Here is a 23,911-nt window from a genome sequence, read left to right as displayed (position 1 = left end):
GGTCATCAACAGTATTCATGGGATTGAAGCGTGGCTTCAGTCCAATTGGGTCATTGGTTCATGAAGATAGGCAGTGCTACCAGGCCCCTGAGATTTTAGGACATACTCACTGATTAACTGGCATCCTAACTGATTGACAGGAAGTTCTTAGCCACCAGCTTCTTCACTACGACAACCCAGAAACTGGAGCCAACCCCGCCTGTTGGTAGTGAATGATCTGTGAGGGTCCACCATAGGGGTGTGATTTGCATAAGAGGCATTTGGTGGGCTTACAAATTTGCCCGGGCGGCCTATCAGTTCTACCAATCCTGAGGCAGAGGGGTTGAACTGTGATCCAAAGCGGCACCCTCCCCTCCTGCCAGCCATGTGACACAGTCTGACACCATCCTCAGACTGGTCTCCCTCTCATGCACAACCCCGATCTGGGGGTCACCCCTGCCTCGGACTGCCCCTGGCTCTGGGGGATTAACTTTGTGTTGTCATTTTAAATAAGAAGCTCTCACAGGTACTTTCCTGCTTTCCGCACTCCCGGCTGACAAGCGGGGAGGAGGACATTGGGCCACACGAACCCTCCTGAGGAGCTAGGACAGAGCCCCTTCGGTTTGCACCACTTTTCTGCTTTGAGGGGAGGGGGAAAAGGACTCCCCCATCCTCCCCTCTGCCATTGCGGCCTCTCTGTCCCTTGGTCCAGCGGTGGAAACCATGTGCATGCTCATTAGCCGCACAGCCTGGTGACGGTGGCACTAGGTTTCCATGAGTGGTTGGGAGAGGTCTGGCTCCCCCGTTCCTACAGTCCACGGTATGGTGGTGGTGCCCACGGTCAGCTTGGGTTCCTTCCTCCAGAGCTTAATGGAAAGCCCCGCCTCCCTCATCGCCGGTGACACCCCCGCTCAGAAGATCGGGAGATCTAGTCATTCCAATTATGAGACCGACCATTAGACATCAGAGTGTCTAGACATTGAAGAGTGTGTGATTGACATATCATCTTGAAAGATTTCACCTGAAAAAAAAAACTTTCGTAGGACAAAACGTGCCAACCCGTCATGGAACCATATGTGAGACTGGCCCACTTATAGCTAGCCAGGCTCACATATGGTTCTATGACGGGGTTGATGCATTCCTTCCCCACCTAAGGACTACTGAAAGTACTTGGAAGCAAAATGGGGAAAAGAATGCAAGGCAACAAAACTCATTTTCACCACTGGGTGTCATTATTGTCCCACATTCTCAATGCTTCTCATTCATTTAGCACAATCTGGTAAATATTTTGTGCATGTTAATAAATTCATCTTCACAAAGGCCCGTGAAGGAGGTAAGAGCCTACAGGTATGGGAAATATGGCACTGAGGATCGGATTCAAGCCTATATAGCTGAACAAGCGAAAGTTGTCTTCATTTTCCATTTCATAGCTTTCCACTAGGCTGTTAGCTCCTCCATGGCTGGGATGGTGTCCATCCATCCTATCACACTGTGCTCTCTCAGAGTGCTTAGTGGTCAATAAATACCATGGATTGATCGATTGATTTTACACCGATACAGATCCTTGTCCTCGACAGGGTGTTACTGAGCAGAAAGCTACATCAGTGTGGCGGTGATTGAATTATGACTTTCACGCGCAGGGGCACGATGGCTTGTTGGTGAGCCCAGGGGGTGGTCTCCTGCTGTCCTGATGAAGGATTAAAAGTGGCCCCCAAGAACCACAATGGGCCCCCTAAAAGTCGGGGGACTGAGCTACACCCCTAGAACTGAAGTGGTTGACACGAACAGAGAGGTTCATGTGGTAGTCACTCACTGGTGAATTTTTTGCCAAGCAGTGGACTGCAAAGCTTATTGGATTTGGCAGTCTGCCTGGAAGTTGGGCTGTTTATTGCTACGCACTAGGGAAATTCAGGACAAGCATGGAAATATCAAGACAGGCTGCCTTGTGAGATTTCCACTATTCTATTTGGCCAGAAAAGCCAGGAAAATGGTTCCTTCTGTGGACACGACTGCCTCTTCAATAAGGCCAGTTGGGCTCTCTGCCCTAGGAGGCCCTGCATGGGGCTTCAGGGAAAAGGGCAGGAGCGATTGATTGCATGTGCCTGAGCCTGAGTCACCGGCACCTCCTTGCGGGAGCAGCTCTCTGGGGTGCTGTTTGCAGAGAGGCACGGGGTCCCCCTCCCCTTAGGTTGTGTGGTCTGGGGATGTGTAGAGTTAGGGGAGGTGGTTGTAGCCATCACTTGTCGGTCCTGCTGCCGCTGCACCATGTTGGACTGGGGGTGGGAGCTGGAATTTTAAGGCTGGAATTTTCACATTTTGAACTTCGCACCCCCCACCTTAGGCCTGATGGGACACTGCATCTGGTTAGTTAACCTGGGCCCTACATTCCACTTAGGGCGGCTTGTTCGTGCAGTTTAAGCATACTCATATTAAGTGACAGACAACCAGAGAGACACTTACATAACAGGAAGTAAAATTTACCTGATTATTTTGAAAACTCCAAGGAAAAGCCAATCCGTGACTCCTCCATTTGCCTTTATTTTCACTTTTCACATACTTCACTAGCCCATACATGCTATACGTTTACCTGTTGTGGGCAGGGATTGTCTCTCTCTAGTGCAGAATTGTACTTTCCAAGCGCTTAGTATGGTGCTCTGCACAGAATAAGAGCTCAATAAATATGATCGAATGAGTGAATGGATGAATGAATTTTGAATAATTTTCACTCATATGTTGCATGACCAGTTCCCTGGTCATAATGAGCTTGGTTTTCCCAATGCTGATAGTTATTCCCTGATAAATTAGGTCCTTTGGAAAAGCAGTGTGGTCTAGTGGGAGACTACGGGTTTAGGAGTCAGAGGACCTTGGTTTACCCTCCCCACTTTCAAAGCCTAATTAAAACACAACTCCTCCAAGAGGCCTGACCCAGTTAATGAGAGAGATGAGTTGAGGAAAATGCCCAGGTTAGGCTTTGTGAGATAAGGAGGATAGTGTTATTGTTTACAAATCAATCAATCAGTGGTATTTATTGAGTGTTTATTATGTTCAGAGCACTTTACTAAGCCCTTGGGAGAGTAGAATACAATAGAATTAGGCATGTTCCCTGCCCATAATGAGTTTACAGTAGGAAGGGAGCTTATGTACATAAATGCTGTGGGGCTGAGGGCAGAGTGACTAAAGGGAGCAAATCAGGGCAACACAAAAGGGAGTGAGAGAAGGATAATGAGGGCTTAGGTAAAGCCTCTTGGAGGAGAAATGTCTTCAGTAAGGCTCTGAAGGTGTGGAGAGTAATTGTCTGTCGGATATGAAGAGGAAGGGTATTCCAGACCAGAGGCAGGATGTGAGGGAGACTTCTGCAGCAAATAAAACTTGAGATCAAGGTACAGCGAGTAGGGAAGTATTAGAGGAGGAAGTGTGCAGGCTGGGTTGTAGTAGGAGAACAACGAGTTGAGGTAGGAGGGGGCAAGGAGATTGAGTGCTTTAAAGTCAATGGTAAGGAGTTTCTGTTTGATGCCGTGGTTCTTGAGGAGTGAGGAAACGTGGACTGAACATTTTTATAGAAAAATGATTTGGGCAGCAGAGTGAAGAATGGACTGGAGTGGGGAGAGACAGGAGGCAAGAAGGTCAGCAAGGAGGCTGATACATTAATCAAGGAGGGATAGGATAAGTGCTTGGATTAATGTAGCAGCAGTTTGCATGGGGAGGAAAGAGAGGATTTTAGCGATGTTGTGAAGGCTAAACTGACAGGATTCAGTGATAGATTGAATATGTGGATTGATTGAGAGAGAAGAACCAAGGATAATGCCAAGATTAGAACTCCAGTCCTCTGATTCCCAGGCCTGTGCTCATTCCATTAGATTACAGTACTGATAGTGTCTTCAGCGGGCAAAGGTCTTTGTTGGGTAATGGGTTTTTTTGTTTGTTTGTTTATGGTATCTGTTAAGCACTTACTATGTGCTGGCACTGTACTAAGCCCTGGGGTGGATACAAGGAAATCAGGCTGTCCCTGTCCCACTTTGGGTTCACAGATTTAATCCCCATTTTACAGATGAGGTAATTGAAACACAGAGAAGTTAAGTGACTGGCCTAAGGTCACACAGCAGATAAGTGGCAGAGCCAGGATTAGAACCCAGGTCCTTCTGACTCCCATGCTCACACTCTATCTACTAGGCTACGTTCCTTCTCTTATTTTTGGTCTGGTATCAAAGAGGCAGAATTTTCTCCTGAGTGGCACGGATTCAGGATCACAGCTGCATGCCCCACCAAGTCACAGGTTCAGGACAGCAGAGGCAGGAACTGCTCTCCAGATGCGGGTGAGTATCAGTGCAAAGCTGCAGATGGAGGTGTGGATGAACTCCTTCAGATCAGCCCGGGAGCAATCAATTCCCTTGTCTCCCCAGGAAAGGGTGACCATGGTCCCCTTGTTAGGGTCACAAGCATCAGAGCTACAACATTCTCAGCCAGTAGATCCTCTCCCAGATTTCCAGGCTCCTGCTCCTTTCAGTGGATCACCCTTAACCACTCCCAGTACACTTAGGGAGACTTGCTTTTCTTTTTTTTTAAATGGTTTTTGTTAAGCTCTTACTATGGTTTTTTTTAATGGTATTTGTTAAGTGCTTACTCTGTGCCAGACACTGTACTAGGCACTGGGGTAGATGCAAGGTAATCAGATTGGACACAGTCCCTGTCCCACATGGGACTCACAGTCTTAATCCCCATTTTGCAGATGAGGTAACTGAGGCACAGAGAAGTGAAGTGACTTGTCCAAGGCCACACAGCAGACATGTGGCAGAGTTGGGATTAGAACCCACATCCTCTGACTTACAGGCCAGCGCTCTTTCCACTAGGCCACGCTCCTTCGGTGTCAAGCACTTTTCTCTAAGTGCTAGGGTAGATACCAATCAATCAGATCAGACACAGCCCCTATCCCACATGGGGCTCACAGTCTAAATATTGAATCCCTATTTTACAGTTGAGAAAACTGAGGCACAGAGAAGTTACGTGACTTACCCAACTTCACACAGCAGGCAAGTGACAGAGCTGGCATTAGAACCCAGGTCCTTTGGTTCCTAGGCCCGTGCTCTTCCCACTAGGCCATGCTGCTACTTTTCACTAAACCCAGGCTGTTTTTCTTCCTACCTACAAAGAGATCCTCTTGATTTCAGGGCTGCCAACCTCTAGATTAAAGTATTTCTTCACCTCACTTAACCTGCTATGAATTTCCTTGTCCCTACTCTGTTGCCCAGGGCTTTCTTAAAATATTTGTTAAGTGCTTACTATGTGACAGGCACTGTAGTAAGCACTGATATATATACAAGTTAATCGGGTTGGGCACAGTCCATGTCCCACATGGTGCTCACGGTCTTAATCCCCATTTCACAGATGAAGTCACGGGCGCAGAGAAGTTAAGTGATTTATCTAAAGTCACATGGCAGAGAGGTGGTCCCGGAGCCAGGATTAGAACCCAGGTCCTTCTGACTCCCAGTCCCGTGTCTATCCACTAGGTATGCGTGCTTTTCAGGGCTCTTAGCAAGAGGGTAGTAGGCCAGTGAATGACTGTGTTTGCAAGCCATGTGGAACTTCCATTGTAGTTGAGATCTTCATTCACTAGATGTCAGCAAAAAACTTTTGATAAGGCTCCTTGATATTAAATCTAGCTCGCTAGGCCTGATATTCAGTTTTGAAGAGGATCCTACTGATGGCGAGTCTATCAGTGAGTGTGTGTGTGTGTGTGTTTGTGTGTGTGCGTGTGGGAGAAAAGCCCGATGAATGCACAACAATCTAGTCCACATGGTAGGCATATAAAGTGGCTCTTTGTGACATTAATATGCTTACCAGTTTCAGGGGCTAGTGGAAAGCGCACTGGCTTGGTAGTCAGAGGACCTGCCTTCTAATCCCAGCTCTGCTCCTTGCCTGCCGGGTGACCTTGGGCAAGTCACATAACCGTTCTCCCTCTCCTCTAGATTGTGAGGCCCATGTGGAACAGGTACTGCGCACACCCTGATTAACTTGTATCTACTCCAAGGCTTAGTACAATGTTTGGCACATAGTAAACACTTTACAAATACCAGTATAACAATTATCGTTTATTACCCCTTCCTATCCTGACCTTTCTGAAATCTCACTCAAAGAGATAAATCCCTGTCCTGATGGCTATACTCCAGGGTAGTTTTTCTGCTTTTGCTCACACCCTCCCTTCTGCCTGAAACTCCCTACCTGTTCACATCTGGCAGATGACTGTTCTTCCCATCTTCAAGGCCTTTCTGAAATCACATCTCTCCCAGGAGGCCTTCGCTCATTAATCTCTCATCTCTGCACATACTTCCCCCTACTGACAAACCGGCAGTTCCCTGTCACCTAAGCCCTTGGGTACTAACTACCCCCACTCATCGACAAATCTTTATTCTATCTTGTTTCTTCCCACCTGTTAATTATGGTAGTTAATCTGTCTCCTCTGCTACACTGTAAACTCCTCCAGTGCAGGGATCATTTCTACTAACTCTATAGTACTCTTCCAAGCCTTTAGTACAGTGCTCTGCACACAGTAGGTGCACAATAAATATCAGAGATTGCACTTTGAGACTGCTTCATCATGTCTTTAAAGATTTATTCAGCCATCCTTACTTGTGTTTGTCCTCTTTCAGTACACCATACAGCAGCTGCTTGTTCATTCTTTCACATGTCACACCCAGAGAAGCTATGCAGCAATAAGCATTTCCTCATTGCTGGAGAACTGTACTCCGGGATCTAATTGTTGAGAATCTTGTCTTCCTTCCAGCCCAGCTCCGCGCCCAGGTGGCAGCCTCCTGCAGAAGGTGGGGAGTCCTGACTCCTGGACCATTGATGTCATATCGGGAGACCTCAGAACATCAAGGATGTCCAGGTCTGGTCATTGCAGCCCAACTCAGACCACTCTAGGGTGGGCCTGGTCAAGTTATCATGGCCTAATGGCTGTGGCCATGCTAGCGTGGACTGAGATGGTGCATATGGAGGCCACTCTGGGACCTCTTCAACAAGCACAGAGCTTTCTCACCCTTGACCTAAGTCCTCTCAAGGAATAGAACATGAGAGAGAGAGAGAGAGAGGAAAAAGGGAGAATGGAAGAAGGAAGAAAATAAAGAGGAAAGGAAAATGGGAGGTAGAAAAATAGAGAGAGGCAAAGAAAGAAAGAAAAAGGTAGAGAAACCCAGAGACCTAATGCTGAAAAGGCCTCACTTTACCCATTATGGGCCTCCTTGTCTAGAGTGGACTCCTTCTTGGCTATCGAAGTTCAGGAAACAAAGCAGTGCAGAAGTGTCTCTTTTTAAGAATGTGTTCATTGTGCTCCTGCTTCTGCAAAAGTTTAGGAGAGGTTGGCTCACTTTGGGGTTGGGAAGAGAGTAGAGTGGCTAGGAGGGGAGAGTGGTATTGTTAAGTGGTGGGTAGGCTTTATACAAGATTTAGTGGCTGGAGGGTTTTCTGATAGTCCAAAAGATTGGGACTATTTATGCTTAGTAAGGTTTATTAGTCCCCTCTAAAGATGGCACCTGGAGAGTTTCCGGTACTTTACCAGACTCAACTACGGGAGGGAGAGTTACTCTACCAGTCTCAACTACGGGAGGGAGAGTCAAGCAGAGGCATACCCATTCCATTCCTAGCTTGGGCAGTGGCTAGTGAGTGGAAGGCAATCTGCTACGAGTCAAAACTTTCTTGTGCTGGGCAGCAGCATCTTGAGAAAGAGTCAAAGAGAAAGGGTGGAGATTCCATTTACTGCGTGGAAGAAGGCAATGACAAACCACTTTCGTATTTTTACCAAGAAAACTCTAAGGATACACTACCAGAACGATTGCAGATGGAGGTGGGGGGTTCTGGGGCAGATGTGCCCATGGATTTTCTATGGGTCAGAAACGATAGCATAAAAGACAAGACAGGTTTAATTAGATTGCTTGAAAAACTGACCCTGTGGCTTCATAAAGAGATACGCTGTGATGAAAATTTACCTGGCCTGCTCCGAAGATGGAGCCTGACCCTGGAGACATTGCCCTATTGACATTCCTAATCTATGGCAGCAGATAATAGTGATAGTTTTGATTTTACACACTTATCGAGGACAACACACCACCTCCGAATCTGGCCCCAAACTGTACTCACAGCTGTCATTCTCTATAAGCTTGTAAAACACAGAATGAAGGCAGCTTCATCTTCTTTTTCATGAAATCCAAGAGATGGCAGCCATTTTGCTTACACTCTCTAATGTTTCTGCTTTTGATAGTATCTATCTTTAATAATTTGAAAAGATGTGGAAAAACCTTGGAACTCCTCTGCCTTAGTTTCCTCATCTTGTAAAATGGGGATTCAATGCCTGTTCTCTCTCCTACTCAGACTGTGAGCCCCATGTGGGACAGGGACTGTGTCTGACCTGAATAGCTTATATCTAGATACTCCAGAACTTACTACGGTGCCTGGCAAACAGTAAGAGCTTAACAAATACCATAATTATCATTAAATTTAGGAATTATATTAACTTTAGGAATAGGATTGAAAAACTGGGAACTTCCTCAGTTTCTGTAACTTGAGTAAAATATCCGTGGTTTTCCTGGATATTTTTCTGGAATTTTCCAGGGGAATATTTGAACTCTCCCTTTGGGCAAGGTGTCTTTATGTTTTGTTTCAATTTTAGAAAAAGAGATCAGAAGTAGGCTTTCACTCAATCTTTTGGGTCCCAAATATCAGTACTCTTTTCAGACAGTTTGCTCTTTATTAAATGCTTGCATTAGATTGAGGGAAATATGATTTTTATCCTTTTTAGTATCTTTTTAAAGATACTTATGAGATGCAGGAAGAGTTAATGAGAATTACAGCGGCACCACACAGTAGAGGGAGAAAGAATAAGGGGAACAACTTCATGAACTTTGCAAAGAGAAAATCAGACTTTGAGGGTACTAGGAAACAAGGGTCAGGAGGAAATATTGTGGAAGTAAATTATGTACTACCCAAAGCAAACTTTAGCTCGATATAAATGAATTGGGATTCCTTCTTGTATCTGCTCCACTGTGATATTCTTCTACCACTCTGTTAAAGTGTGTCAAGATGAGGGTACAAAAATGATTATAGCGTGTTTTTTTTAGTTTTGCATTTTCACTGCAGACAACTCCACTATCCTCCCTTTCTCACAAGCCCAAGACACTGTTATTATCTTCATCTCATCTCTCTCATTAACCCACATATTTAATCTGTCACCAAATCCTGTCAGTTCTGCCCTCACAACATCTCTAAAATCCATCTCTTCCTCTCTAGCCAAACTACCGCCACATTGATCCAAGCACTTATCATATCCTGCCTTTACTGCATCAGCCTCCTTGCTGACCTCCCTGCCTCCTGTCTCTCCCCACTCCTGGCCTTACTTCACATTGCTCCCTGGATCATTTTTCTACAAAATGTTCAGTCCATGGCTCGCCCACTCCTCAAGAGTCTCCAGTGCTTGCCCCATCCCCCTCCACATCAAGGAAAAACTCATCATCGGCTTAAAAGCATTCAATCATCCTGGCCCTCTCCCATTTTACTTCTCTGATTTCCTACTACAATCCAGCCTGCATGCTTTGCTCCTTTAATGGCACTCTACTCGCTGTATCTCGATTCTATCTATCTTGCTGTCGACTCTTGCCCACGGCCTCCTCCTGGCCTGGAATTCCCTACCCTTCACATATGACAGAACACTACTCTCCTCACCTTCAAAGCCTTATTAAAATCACATCTCCTCCAAGAGGCCTTCCCTGACTATTCCCTCATTTCTCCTACTCTCCCTTCTATGTCACTCTTGCATGAAGATGTGTACCTTATATTCACTCTACCCTCAGCTCTACAGCACTTATACACATATCCATAATTTAGTCTGTGAGCTCCCTGTGGGAAGAAAACACATTTACCAACTCTGTTGTGCTGTTCTCTCCCAAACACACAATAAGCAAAATGCCATCAATTGATTGATTGGTGTGTTTTAAAAATACTATAACATCCCAACATTTAAATGAGCAATATTAAATGTTTCAGAGCCTCTCCATGTACCAAACTAAAAATAGAAAAAAAAGTAAATAAAAACAAAACCCACTTGAGCAATCTTGAGCTGGTCACTGAACTTCTGAGGTGGCGGCTTAGGTGAAAGGCTGTTTTATTTTGGGATTCTCTGGGGGAAATAACAGTATTTGATTTTTTTCCCCCTCTTGCTTAGTTTACTATCACCACCATACTCTAGGGTTTGCTATTCTTTAATAATAATAATAATGATGTTGGTATTTGTTAAGCGCTTACTATGTGCCGAGCACTGTTCTAAGCGCTGGGGTAGACACAGGGGAATCAGGATGTCCCACATGGGGCTCACAGTCTTAATCCCCATTTTACAGATGAGGTAACTGAGGCACAGAGAAGTTAAGTGACTTGCCCACAGTCACACAGCTGATAAGTGGCAGAGCTGGGATTCGAACTTATGACCTCTGACTCCAAAGCCCATGCTCCTTCCACTGAGCCACGCTGCTTTTTTGATATTTGAGAGTCTGGACTATGTAACTTTTATCACTGGGGGAATAAAAAAGACATTTTTTAATGTCCCCCTTTATTGCTGTCCCTCAGCCCAGTGAGCATGCTTACTGGGTGTGACTTGCATTCCCCAGTCAGTTGGAGTGATATCAAGCGGGAGTTAGTTTCTGAAAACCTTTGTGGTAATGACAAATGCTTTCATGGTATACCCTAACAGCAGGCCCACATACCAAACATGCTTGGGGATGGGTGGCATCTTGCCCAGGATCCCACTTGGCAGAACATATGGCGTTTAAGCTATTGAGCACCAGAGTCTGTAGGTAGCATGTAAAAGAAAAAAAAAAACTACACTTAAAGCAAGGAGTAATGACTGGGAGCTTCAGCCACATGTCTTAAATGACTAGGCTGACTGATGCGTGGACATCTGCCCTTCCTAAATTTGCCACCAGCTTCCTATCCAGATCTTCCAAAATGTGGCCTAATTTTAGAAGCAGGAAGTGTCTACTCAGGGTCAGAAGAATTTTTTGGTAGATGTATCCTCTCTTTTGCCTCAATCCCACTTAAGGATCTAACAGATCCTGACAGTGAATAAGCCAGACACATCAGTCAATCAATCAATGGTATGTATTGAGTGCTTACTGTGGGCAGAGCACTTTACTAAGTGCTTGGGAAAATACACTAAAACAGAGTTGGTAGACACATTCCCTGTCCACAACAAATTTACGGTCTAGAACGGTAGAGAGATAATAAAATTAATTACAGATACGTACTTAAGTGCTGCGAGGCTGAGGGTGGGGTGAAAATCAAGTGCTTAAATAGTACAGATCCAAGTATATAAGCAATGCAGAAGAGAGAGGGTAAAAGAGGCCTTAATCGGGGAAGGCTTCTTGGAGGAGATGTGACCTTAATAAGGCTTCGAAGGTGGAGAGAGTAGTGGTCTGGCATATATGGAGGGAGAGGGAGTTTGGAGGAGTGGGGAGAGGTGCACAGAATGATGTTTTAGAAAAATGATCCCAGCAGCAGAGTGAAGTGTGGACTGGAGAGGGGAGAGACTGGAGGCAGAGAGATCAGGGGACAGGGTCAGAGGCACAATTGGATTTGGAAAGAAAGCGGGAAAAAAATGAGAGAATGGATGTGGTGGAGAAAGGAGCTGGGGAAACTAGGGGAAAATGTGGGGAAGGACACGCCTGATGATTTTGATTTTGTCTACCAAATATTTGGCAAGGTCATCGGGGCATGAGAGGGTGGAAGAAGAGACAATGAGGATTTCAGGAGGAAGTGAAAGGTCTGGAATTGTTGTTGGAGGCAAAGGTCATGGGAGTCAAAAAGGGAGGAGTAGTGTTGCAGAGCAAAAGAGGGGAGAATTATAGTAAGTGAGGAAGAATTTGAGATGGCTGAGCTCAGCTTGGTGCTTGGATTTCCACCAACAGGGCTCCATTGAATAAGCACTTGAGTGGAAGAAACGAAATGTGGTGGTGATCCAAGACTGTGGGTTGGTGGTGCAAGCTGGTTGGAGAGACAGGGCTGGAGGCTAGCTAGACTTGACAGGGAGAGCAAAATTGAGGGAGTGGATTCATGCATCAAGAGAGGGAAGCTTAGGTAGAACCACCAAATGGAGCATGATGGCCTGGGATAAGTGGTGAGGGTGAAGAGATCTGAAGTCACTGTGGAGGAAACGGACAATTTTGCGGGGAAGTGTATGGAAAAAAAGCAGGTTGGGGGGATGTGGTCAGAGAGTGGGATTTTAAAGTTGGTGAGGTGAGAGATTGTACAATGGACAAGTGATGATCAGCTCTTGATGTAGGCTTCAAGGCTCTCCATCACCTTGCCCCTTCCTACCTCTCCTCCCTTCTCTCTTTCTACCGCCCACCCCGCACGCTCCGCTCCTCTGCCACCCACCTCCTCACCGTCCCTCGGTCTTGCCTATCCCGCCGTCGACCCCTGGGTCACGTCCTCCCGCGGTCCTGGAATGCCCTCCCTCCTCACCTCCGCCAAACTGATTCTCTTTCCCTCTTCAAAACCTTACTTAAAAATCACCTCCTCCAAGAGGCGTTCCCAGACTGAGCTCCTCTTCCCCCTCTACTCCCTCTGCCATCCCCCCTTTACCTCTCCGCAGCTTAAGCCTCATTTTCCCCTTTTCCCTCTGCTCCTCCACCTCTCCCTTCCCATCCCCACAGCACTGTACTTGTCCGCTCAACTGTATATATTTTCGTTACCCTATTTATTTTGTTAATGAATTGTACATCGCCTTGGTTCTATTTAGTTGCCATTGTTTTTACGAGATGTTCTTCCCCTTGACGCTGCTTAGTGCCATTGTTCTTGTCTGTCCGTCTCCCCCGATTAGACTGTAAGCCCGTCAAACGGCAGGGACTGTCTCTATCTGTTGCCGACTTGTTCATCCCAAACGCTTAGTACTGTGCTCTGCACATAGTAAGCGCTCAATAAATACTATTGAATAAGCAATCAATCAATCAATCAATCTTATTTATTGAACGCTTACTGTGCACACAGAGCACTGTAGTAAGTGCTTGGGAGAGTACAATATTAGAGATTTGGTAGACACGTTCTCTGCCCACAAGGAGCTTACAGTCCAGAGGGGGAGAAAGACATTAAAATAAATTATGGCTATGTATGTAAATGCTGTGGGACTGAGGGTGGGGTGAATATCTAGGGATTTAAGGGCACAGATTCAAGTGCAAAGGCAACGCAGAAGGGAGTGGAAGTAGGGGAAATGAGGGGTTAGTCGGGGAAGGACTGTTGGAGGAGGTGTGCCTTCAATAGGGCTTTGAAGGTGGGGAAAGTGATGGTCTGTTGTATATGAAGGGGGACGGAGTTCCAGACCAGAGACAGGACGTGGGCGAGGGATCGTCAGGGCGATAGATGAGATCAAGGTACAGTGAGTAGATTGCATTAGAGGAGTGAAATAAGTATGCTGGGTTGTAGAAGGAAATCAGCAAGGTAAGATGGGCCGGGGCAAGCCAACGCCAAAGGTAAGGAGTTTCTGTTTGATGCAGAGGTGAATGGGCCACCACTGGATGTTCTTGAGGAGTGGGGAAACATGGACTGAACATTTTTGGAGAAAAATGAAGTATGAAGAGTGAAGTATGGACTGGAGTGGGAAGGGACAGGTGGCAGGGAAGTCAGCAAGGAGGCTGCTGCAGTGGTAAAAGCTGGATAGGATAAGTGTTTGGATCAATGTAGTAGCAGTTTGGATGGAGAGGAAAGGGTGGATTTTAGTGATGAGAAGCTAGAACCGACAGGATTTGGTGATAGATTGAATGCATGGGTTGAATGAGAGAGATGGGTCGAGGATGAAACCAAGGTTACGGGTTTGTGAGACAGGAGGAAGGTGGTGATGTCTACAGTGACAGGAAAGTCATGGGGAGGGCAGGGTTTGAGTGGAAAGATGAGGAGTTTTGCTTTGACCATGTTAAATTTGAGGAAATCTTGATTGATCCATTTAACAAAGACTACTCTAAACTTTGCTTCCCCTCCCTATCCTCACCCAGTGATGTCTTTCCTTCCTGCTATCAGCCTGGATAGCCTCAGAGTTCAACCTTGCCTATTTTCCAGGCAAGCCAGTCAGTGATGTGAGCTTTCTTAACTTCCCACTTCTGGTATCAGCGGTCAATATTGCTGGGCCAATCACACTCATAGATTCCCTGCCTATTAGGGATGTATTTCGGGAGGAGTGGGTCACTTGATTACATATCACCAGACTGACATACTTTCAGTTGTAGCAAGACCCCCAAGACCAGTTATTAGCCAGCTATTTAGCCAGCTATTTCTAAAATGCACTTTTTCAGTTTGAAGAATTCTGCATATTTGGCCCAGCAAATGTTGAAGGGAAAACAGAGAATTCCATCAAAGAAGACCTAACTGATTTTTTTCCCCTCTATGTCAATCAATCAATGGAATTTATTGAGCGCTTATTATGTGCAGAGCACTGTTCTAGGCACTTGGAAGAGTACAAGAGAATTAGCAGACATTAGTGGCTGGAATATTAAGATTAGGGAATTAAGAATGCCATCCCATTGGCTTCTACAGGGCTGGGATTATGTCTACCGACTCTATTGTACTGTACTCTCCCAAGATCTTAATATAGTGTTCTGCACTCAGAATGTGCTCAGTAAACACCTTTGATTGATTGGCGAGAACAATACAGTTCTATTTTACACAATCAGGTGGAAATTGAAGACTTTCTTGGCAGGTTGGCTTGTGTAAAATAACCTTAGAATATGATTGGAGAACAGTATGTTCAAGTGTGGCATGCAAAAAACCCCCCAAAACCTAAACAAAACCTAAGTGTGATAATCTGGAAAAGTGCTTTACGTCTTGAAAACATGGGTCGGAGGAGAAAAAGAATGGATTTTTAACATTCACATTCAGTCGTACTTATATAGAATACTTCGTTCCTATCTTGTACTCTTTTCGACACCACTGTCTGAACAGGTTCAGTCTTTTCCAGTTTCCTGGGAGGAATAGGACTAACTGAAAGCAACATAAACTTCACATAAGGAAAGTAGTCTACTTTCTTTCACTGAAGTTCTTTGCAATTCCAAAATGAAGCCAAGTGTTGCATCAGAGAGGATGAAAGCAAGGACACCTAGAAGTCAGTGGACTGAGCTACCTGCTCAAATAACCTCAACTCTCCTCACAAAGCACTAAGCACATGCAGGATTTTCATCTCTGGCTATGACCTAAGCTTCTAACAAGGGTGTTTCTGTAAATAGGCCCCTCAGGAAGAACTCCAATTCCAGTGTTGTGGAGTCATCGATGTGGAGTCATTAGAAACAACAAACTTGGTTTTCCATTGTACCTTTTTACTCCACGTGTCAGTGTTTCGTGGGTACGCGGATGATTCCCTCTCATTATTCTTGACTCCAATGACGAACGGCAAAAAATAACTTCCAAGTAATAGGTTGCCAAGAGGAGCCATGAAGTTGGTGGAAAAGAAGCCCGAGAAACCTCTCTGATGCAAGTGTAAATGGTACAGCTCCACGTTCAGTTTCTCTGATTTGTACCAGCTGCTTTGACGTTCTCTGGCTATTATGTTTTCTTTCTTTTTCTCCTTATTTGTAAGTGGGCAAATTTGTCCCCCGTCCTATGAGTCAGTCTTCCAACAGTAGTTTGGTTGGAAGTTGGATGGCACTTGCTGTTCTTTTCATTCCCTTTTCAGGAGCCAAGGAGAAGGAACAAGGTGCAGTTACCCAAGTCAATTTATGGTGGTCTTCTAAACACTCAGCATTTTTTAGTCATTTGTATATAACATGAACTCATCTTAAATTAGGAGTTCTTAATTATGGTACATGTTAAGCACTTATATGTGCCAAGCACAGTTCTCAGCACTGGGGTAGAAACAAGTTAATCGGGTTGGATGCAGTCTCCCACATGGGGCTCACAGTCTAGGTAGGAAGGAGTAGGATTTAATTCCCATTTAACAGATGAGGTGACTGAGGCACAGAGAAGTTAAGTGACTTGTCCAAGATCACACAGCAGACAAGTGACAGACCTGGGATTAGAACATCTGACTCCCAGGCCTGGGCTCTTTCCACTAGTCCATGCTGCTTCTACATATTCTTCAAGTTGTTTAATAATAATTGAGTCCCACCAGGTCCAAGGTCCACAGGGAGCTGCCTGATGGTTGGGGCTACATTCCTGCTTCCATTGCACAACCTGGGAGTTAAGTCCCACTCCCTGCCAGAGACTTCAAACCACCAGGTACTTTAGGGCCCACAGGAGGAGGTAGAGGTCTTTAGTGGCCAAGGCTACCTCTCTCCTCCCAATGTTCCAAATGCTCCAAGGGCCTAGTCCACCTTTCCAAGTGTTAGAACACTGGGAATGTTGTGGCAGTTTGTAACCGAGGACCGTCTGCCTGGAGCGGCGAGATATCATGGACCGCCCCCTCTGCCTACTGTTTTCCTTACATATTTTGGTGTTCCTAATTTCTATTGCTGGAGTTTAATTTTCTCTAATTATTGTTTGTCTTATACCTGCTCTCCCTAACAGATTGTGAGCCCTGTGTGGTCAAGGGACTATGTCTGATCTGGCATCTTGTGCCCATCCCAGGGCTTAGAGCAGTGCTTGCTACATGGAAACAACATGGCCTAGTGGAAAGCGTACGGGCCTGGGAGTCAGAGGCCCTTCATTCTAATCCCCACTCTGCCACTTACCTGCTCTGTAACTTTGGACAAGTCACTTAACTTCTCTGTATTTCAGTTCCCTTGTCTGCAAGACGGGAATTCAATACCAGCTTGCCTCCTACTTACTCTAGGCTACTTCCTAGAATATAAATCATGGAATGCTGGATGCTAATCCTTTCAGGGAATTTCTGGGATATTATCCTCACCTCTAACAACTCTGTAGGACACATCATTGGAGTTGAGCAGTAGACAAGTTGGTCTCTTATTCCTTCGGCCATGCTGCAGCCCCCATGGCTACTGGAATCAGTCCACCAACACCTAAGACAAGCACACTAGCTAGATGTCACTGCCAGTGGCCCAGAAAATCTCCTTGCTGCTGTCAGCTGTTACCAGGTAAGATATTTATCTTTCCTTTACCAGCTCCACCTTTCTCCCCCGCCCCTAGTCATGGTTCCCCACTTGTCCTAACCCATTATTTCAGATATTATGTGCAATGGTACAGCATGGCCCAGTGGATAGAGCATGGGCCTGGACTCAGAAGGACCTAGGTTCTAATCCTGACTCTGCCACTTGTCTGCTGTGTGACTGTGGACAAGTCACTTAATTGCTCTGTGCCTCAGTTACTGCACCTGAGGGACTGTGTCCAACCTGATTAGCGTGTATCAATCCCAGTGCTTAGTACAGTGCTTGACACATAGTAAGTGCTTAACAAATACTAAAAATACTAATAGTGTGACAGGCAATTGTAACAATAACAAAATATCACAGATTTATAGGAAAAATTCTATAAAGCTTTTCAGCTGACAGTAAGATAATCTTTTGGCTAAAATTCCACACTGTTACACTTCATCAAACATTTAATTCAGTAGTATTTGGTGAGTGACTTCTTTGGGAGGCACACTGTACAAGGTGCTTGGGAGAGTACAATAGAAGTAAAAGACACCATTTCTGCTCTTAAGGATCAGAATTGTAAAATACATAACAGAAATTCTAGAGTCAAATCGCACTGCAATAGAAATACACTGGGAGGCTGGCAAAGCCTCGTTTAGGTGAAAGGGAAGAGATTGTTGCTCTCTCTTTGGTTATTTTTCTCCAGATGTCATGGGATTCTTCTTCTAAATCAAGAGGGTTGTGGTTAGTTTCATTCTTATTCTCTATATTTTGCTGACTCCCAGTTCCATATTTTTTCTACTAGACCCCACTGTCACCAATGGTCTTTGATCCAATGCTGGAAGAGAATTCTTTGAGTATGCGATGAGGATGCAGTGTGCATAAGAGGCTATTGGTTGCATTTCAAATGAGTCTGGGCATCCTAGTAGAGGGGTTGGACTATGACCTAACATGGCGCCCCGTCTGCTATGCTTGACATCTGCCAGTTATATGATGCAATCTTTTGCCAGTCTGGCCTCCTCCCCACTGCACCCTTGCCGGAGCATCCTCTCTGCCCTCCTTCACCCACACAGCTCCTCCTGGAGCTCTCCTCCACCTCCTCCCTTCCCCCTCGGAGGAGCAACATCTTCAACATCTCACTCACCAATGGCTCCTTCCCTGCTGCATTCAACCACACCCAGCTATCCCTTATCTTAAAAATATCCCCACCTTGACCCATGGCTCCCTCCAGTTATTGTCCCATCTCCCTCCTACCAATCCTCTCCAAACTCCTTGATAGAGCTTTGGTTTCCCTTGAAACTCAGTTACTTAATAGTGTATACATCTAAACGGGGAGTTGGCTATATTTTTTTTTTTGCATTTGTTAAGAGCTTACTATGTGCCAGGCACTGTACTAAGCACTGGGGTAAATACAAGCTAATCAGGTTGGACACAGTCCCTGACCCACATAGGGCTCACAGTCTTAATCCCCATCTTACAGATGAGGTAACTGAGGCACAGAGAAATTAAGTGACTTGCCCAAGGTCACACAGCAGACAAGTGGCAGAGCACTGATGAGAACCCAGATCCTTCTGACTCCCAGGCCCATGCTCTATGCACTAGGCCACGCTATGTGTATATTTATTGAGTAACCTCTAAGTGCAACACACTGCACTAAGGTCTTGGGAAATTACAACAGAAGCAGGAGACATATTCCCTAACCACAAGGAGTTGAGATTCTAATGGGGAAGAGGGACATAAAAATATTTAGAAATAGGGTGATCAGAATAGACTACAGTCCATTATACGTATATTAGATTATGAGCTCCTCTAGACCGTGAGCTTGTTGTGGGCAGAAAATGTGTCTGATCTTATATTGTATTTTCCCAAGCACTTAGTATAGTATTTTTCACACAGTAAGTGCTCAATAAATATGATTAATGATGATAATAATAATAATATATACATATACATGCATACGCGTATGGTTCCATTGAGAGAAGGAGCAGGATGGCTGTGGCAGCCAAGATAAGGGTCAGGCCCAGAAAAGAGGTCTCCCCGCAACTCGGTCTGCTCCCACCCCAATTCATACGCATCCCTGGTGGGGGACACCGTGTGCCACAGACTCAGTCCCCCGGGCCCCTGCTTTAGGGGTCAGGTCCCAAGGACAGTTCTGCCTCCCTTCCCCAGAGTTGCTCCCTGGTTGCAAAACTGTGTGACTTCATAATTTAAACTATGAAGACAACTGATCAGGAAATAATAGGAATTATTAATATCAACAATCACGATAATCATAAGCGTGGTATCTGTTAAGCACTTACTATGTGCCAAGTACTGCACCGAGTTAAACACTGGGATGGATACAAGATAATCAGGTCTCACAAGGGGCTCAGAGTCAAAGTAGGAGGGAGAACAGGGATTGAATCTCCATTCTGCAGATGCACACAGAGGAGTTAAGTGGCTTGCCCGAGGTCACACAGCAGTTATATGACAAATGCATCAAGGAACCCTTTGGTTGTCAAGGAAATGATTCCTTTTTTTTCTTACTGTAAGATATCTTGAGTTTCCCTCTCCTTCCCAAAGAGTCTCCTCTTGCTCTCCATTCACATCAAGACATCATTCATTCTTACAATTTTTATAACCTCTGTCTCACCAGACTTACAACCCTGTCCTTATGCTTTTATGACCTCGAGTCAACGGCAGGCTGGTTTTTCAGCAGGATAAGACTTTTTCTAAGTTTCCCAGGCTCTTTGGTTCTTTAACCTGAAGGCTGCTAAGCTTCGTTGCCTAACTCTGTGCCAAGTAGGGGTCGTTGTATTATACTCTCTCAGGTGCTTAGTACAGAGCTCAGGCACCCAATAATTGCTCAATAAATACCATTTATTGATTGATTAGACAGATTCCTAATCTTTTTGTCATCCTCCTCCTAGCCCCACAGTTTTGGGATGGAACTCACTCACTCCTTTCCTCTTTCCCACCCTACACCTGTCTCTCACCCTGCCCTACCTCCCTGTCCCTACTGCCCCACAGCGCTTGGGTTTGGGGAATTTGTCAGGGGGAAGGGGATGGCTGGTGCTGGTGGATTTGCAGGAGCAGAGAGCTGTAGGCTGGGGATGATGGAGCAGATACTGGTATGGGATGGGGAGGGTGGGAGACTAGCATAAAGCAGTGGAAGAAATGGAGTTTCCTCAAAGCCATGGGATAGAAGCACAGAGATTTGGAATGTGGCAGTACGAGCCCTACTTGGCTTATAGTTATTTGATCGGTTGTTTCTAAAATCTGGCTAAACAATCCAAAACTGCAAGCAATGAAATGAGACATATAGGGGTCTTAAATTTTCTTTTATGTAATAAGATGTGTCGTTCAGAGAGAGAAATGCAGAGTGATGGGGATATAAGCTGCATACCTAAATGTTGACTTTTTTTTTTTTTAATGTGGCACTGTTCAGTGCTACTTGGGACTGAATAACATGTTTAAGGAATACTCTGTGGTGCTTAATAATCTCTGACTCCTTTTCTTATCTTTCACCAACACCTTATCAATTTGTCCTGCTGCCACTCTGCAATAATGTCGACAAGTGGAGTGGCTTGGGGGATAGAGCCATGTTACTGGGAGTCAGAAGGACCTGGATTCTAATACCGGCTCCGCCACTTGTCTGCTGTGTGACCTTGGGCAAGTCCCTTCACTTCTCTGGGTCTCAGAGAAGTGCCTGGGTCATCCGTAAAATGGGGATTAAGATTGTGTGCCCCACATGGAACAGGAACTGTGTCTAACCTGATTAACTTGTCTCTACCCCAGTGCTTAGGACAGTGCCTGGCCCATAGTAAGTGCTTAACAAGTACCATAATTATTACCATTAGCTTAGCTTGCACTGTGGTTATCAACGAAGCTTACGGTGGGCATGAGGTTACCTTAGAAATTCTTAGTGTTCATTTTATTTAAAAAGGTCTATCTCCTGGAGTGCATTCAAATATATTCGTGTTAAATGTGGTTACCAAAGTATTCATTTTTTTTCCAAACGATAGAACTATTGCTTTACAGGAAATCTGGCCATTTTTCATATCACTCCCTTCCATTCCCTTCCCTTCCCCCAGCCCCAACTTTGGCTTCAATTTTGGAATGTGATTCTGGCCTAGTTATAGCTATAACTACTTTTTCCCCCAACTATATGCCTACTACCCAAATGCTATCTCAATTTGCCCCCCAATTCCCGTGAATTCAGCTTCAGGTGATCTAGCTTCTCCAACACGAGAAGCCGGATCACCTGAGATAGTGTCTACCCAAGTGGACTGGGTTCCCTTTCCAGTTGGTAAGTTATGACCACAGTCAGAAATCACTGTTTTGCCAGTAAGGAGTGGCCTCGATTGGCAACACAGTTCACTTGTGCAGACATAACCTTAGGCTTGATCTATTTTTTCATTCCCGCAAACATGGCCTACAGTTCCTTTAGGCCCACTGCCCAATTTTCTTTTCTTTCTTGGCTTATGATTTTAGGCCTTGGCTGCTTGCTAATGTTCATGGTTGCACTAGAGGGTACTGTTAAGTTACAGAACTTCCTCAGTAACATCTGGCAGGTCTGTGTTAGTGTTGAATTTGCGACTCCTTTCAGCACATCAATATCTCACTTTCTGACCCAGCAGAAGGATATGAAAAAACAGTGTGGATTTGCTTCAAGGGTTTGAAAAATAATGAAGGCTTAGAATACAACTTGTTGAAAGTCCGGGAAAGAAAAATGTACATTTGTAAAGCATTACTGATTTTTTTTTCTTTTCTTCTAGGGAGTTTGTATCATAAACCCACATGTGAGTGATAATGCCAGTATATAAACCACAGCTGTTGCATCCAGCAGAAGCAACAGGATATGGCCTTTTTTGTTAGATGCTTAGTCCTAGGGAGGGAGGAGGAGTTTTATTCATCCAGCTCTACAGTTTACTCAGAATGTTCTTTCCTCTCACTTGTATTTTTGGAATGAATTTTTGTGCAGCTAAAAAGGTGTTGGATCAACCTCCCTGTAGAACAGAAGTTCTCTGTTTAAACCCAGTACTGATCAGCCCTTCTGGGGATAAGATAGCTGTTCAGCTTGAGTGTATATCCAGGTATTCCCTCCCTAAGCGGTAGCTAGGGGACTAGTCATGATGTTCCTTTTCAGTTTCAAGACAGGCTCGGAAAATTCAATGTAAGTGTCAAATCCATTCATTAGGAAAATGAGTTAATAATGATAGCATTTGTTAAGTGCTTACTATGTGTCAAACACTGTTGTAGATACAAGCTAATCAGGTTGGACACAGTCCCTGTCCCATGTAGGGCTCACAATTTTAATCCCTATTTTGCAGATGGGGTAACTGAGGCACAGAGAAATTAAGTGACTTGCCCAAGGTCACACGGAAGGCAAGTGGCAGAGCAATGATTAGAACCCAGATCCTTCTGACTCCCAGGTCCGTGCTCTATCCACTAGACCATGCTGCTTGCAAATCTGAGGGAGAGAAAGGTCGTAAGTCAAGTGTCTGTTCCTAAAAATGACAGATAAAAGTACAGTTTTAATTGGGAGTCTCTGATGATGAGCCCTTGGGGGAGTCCAGACAAGCTCTCGAATTTCCAGGAATTTGTTCAGTTGAAAATTTTACCGAGCACTAATTGGTTCTGACTTAAGACTGGCATTGCTTGTAAAATGATGCTGGGACACCAGAAAACTGAATGAGTTCTAATTGTGGCATTTGTTGTTATTATTATTATTGTTATTATTATTATTATTTTATGTTAAGCACTTACTATGTGTTGAGCACCGTTCTCAGCGCTGGACTAAATACAAGATGGTCAACCCCGTCTCACAGTCTAAAGGGGATAGAAAACAGGTAATGAAACCTCATTTTACAGTTGAGGAAATCGAGTCATAGAACAGTTAAGCTACTTGTCCAAGGTCCCACATCAGGCAAGAGGCAGAGATGGGATTAGAACCCAGGTCCTCTGACTCCCAGACTCATGCTCTTTCCATTAGACCACACTGCTTTTTGGTTATGTGTGGGTCTATTTAGACAGTCTGATAGGGTCTCCTGCAGTGGTTTACAGCTTCCAGGCCCTAGCTCCAGGGCCCAGACCCCCTTCTAAAAATGATATGGCAGAAGTCAGTCAGTCAGGCAATTTTATCTATGGAGCACTTATTGTGTGCAGAGCACTATACTAAGTGTTTGGGGGAGTACAATATAACAATATAACTGACAAGTTCGCTGCCCACAACAATCTTACAGTCTCAAGGGTAAAGGATTCATCCTTTAATCTTCTGCTGACACAGCAATTTTCAAACCATAAGCTCGTTGCGGGCAGGGAATGTGTCTGTTATATTGTTATATTGTAATCTCCCAAGCACTTAGTACAGTGCTCTGCACACAGTAAGTGCTCAATAAATATGATTGACTATGATTGACTGACAAGTGCTTGGGAGAGTACAGTATAACAACATAACAGAGTTGGTAGACACAAACCCTGCCCACAATGAGCTTACAGTCTGGATGGGGAGACAGACATTAATATAAATAAATAAAAGTATGATTTTCCATTTTATAGATTGCAGATTGAGTTAAATGTTTTCCCAGAGTTAAAAGGGAAGTCACAAGAAGCAGCATGACCTAGCGGAGTCAGAGGTCTTGGGTTCTGATCCCAGCTCCGCCACCTGTCTGCTGTGTGACCTTGGGCAAGTCGTTTAAGTTCTCTGTGGCTCAGTTACCTCATCTGTAAAATGGGGATTGAGACTATGAGCCCCACGTGGGACAACCTGATTACCTTGTATCTCCCCCAGCGCTTAGAACAGTGATGGCACATAGAAGTGCTTAACAAATGCCATAATTATTATTAATTATTACTAGCACAGTAATACAGCTATCTTCCTGGTCTTTCACCAGTTATCAGTATCA

General features: G+C 44.9%; 1 pseudogene; it reads left to right on the top strand.

The window, feature by feature from the left end:
• Positions 1–7,487: 7,487 nt before the first annotated feature.
• Positions 7,488–7,658, top strand: LOC114808511 (annotated as a pseudogene).
• The last annotated feature ends 16,253 nt before the right edge of the window (positions 7,659–23,911 follow it).

This window comes from Ornithorhynchus anatinus, chromosome X5, assembly GCF_004115215.2.
Source record: "Ornithorhynchus anatinus isolate Pmale09 chromosome X5, mOrnAna1.pri.v4, whole genome shotgun sequence".
NCBI classification, from domain to species: Eukaryota; Metazoa; Chordata; class Mammalia; order Monotremata; family Ornithorhynchidae; genus Ornithorhynchus; species Ornithorhynchus anatinus.
The sequence above is the reverse complement of the archived record's forward strand: the minus strand, read 5'-3'. Positions and strand labels throughout refer to the sequence as shown.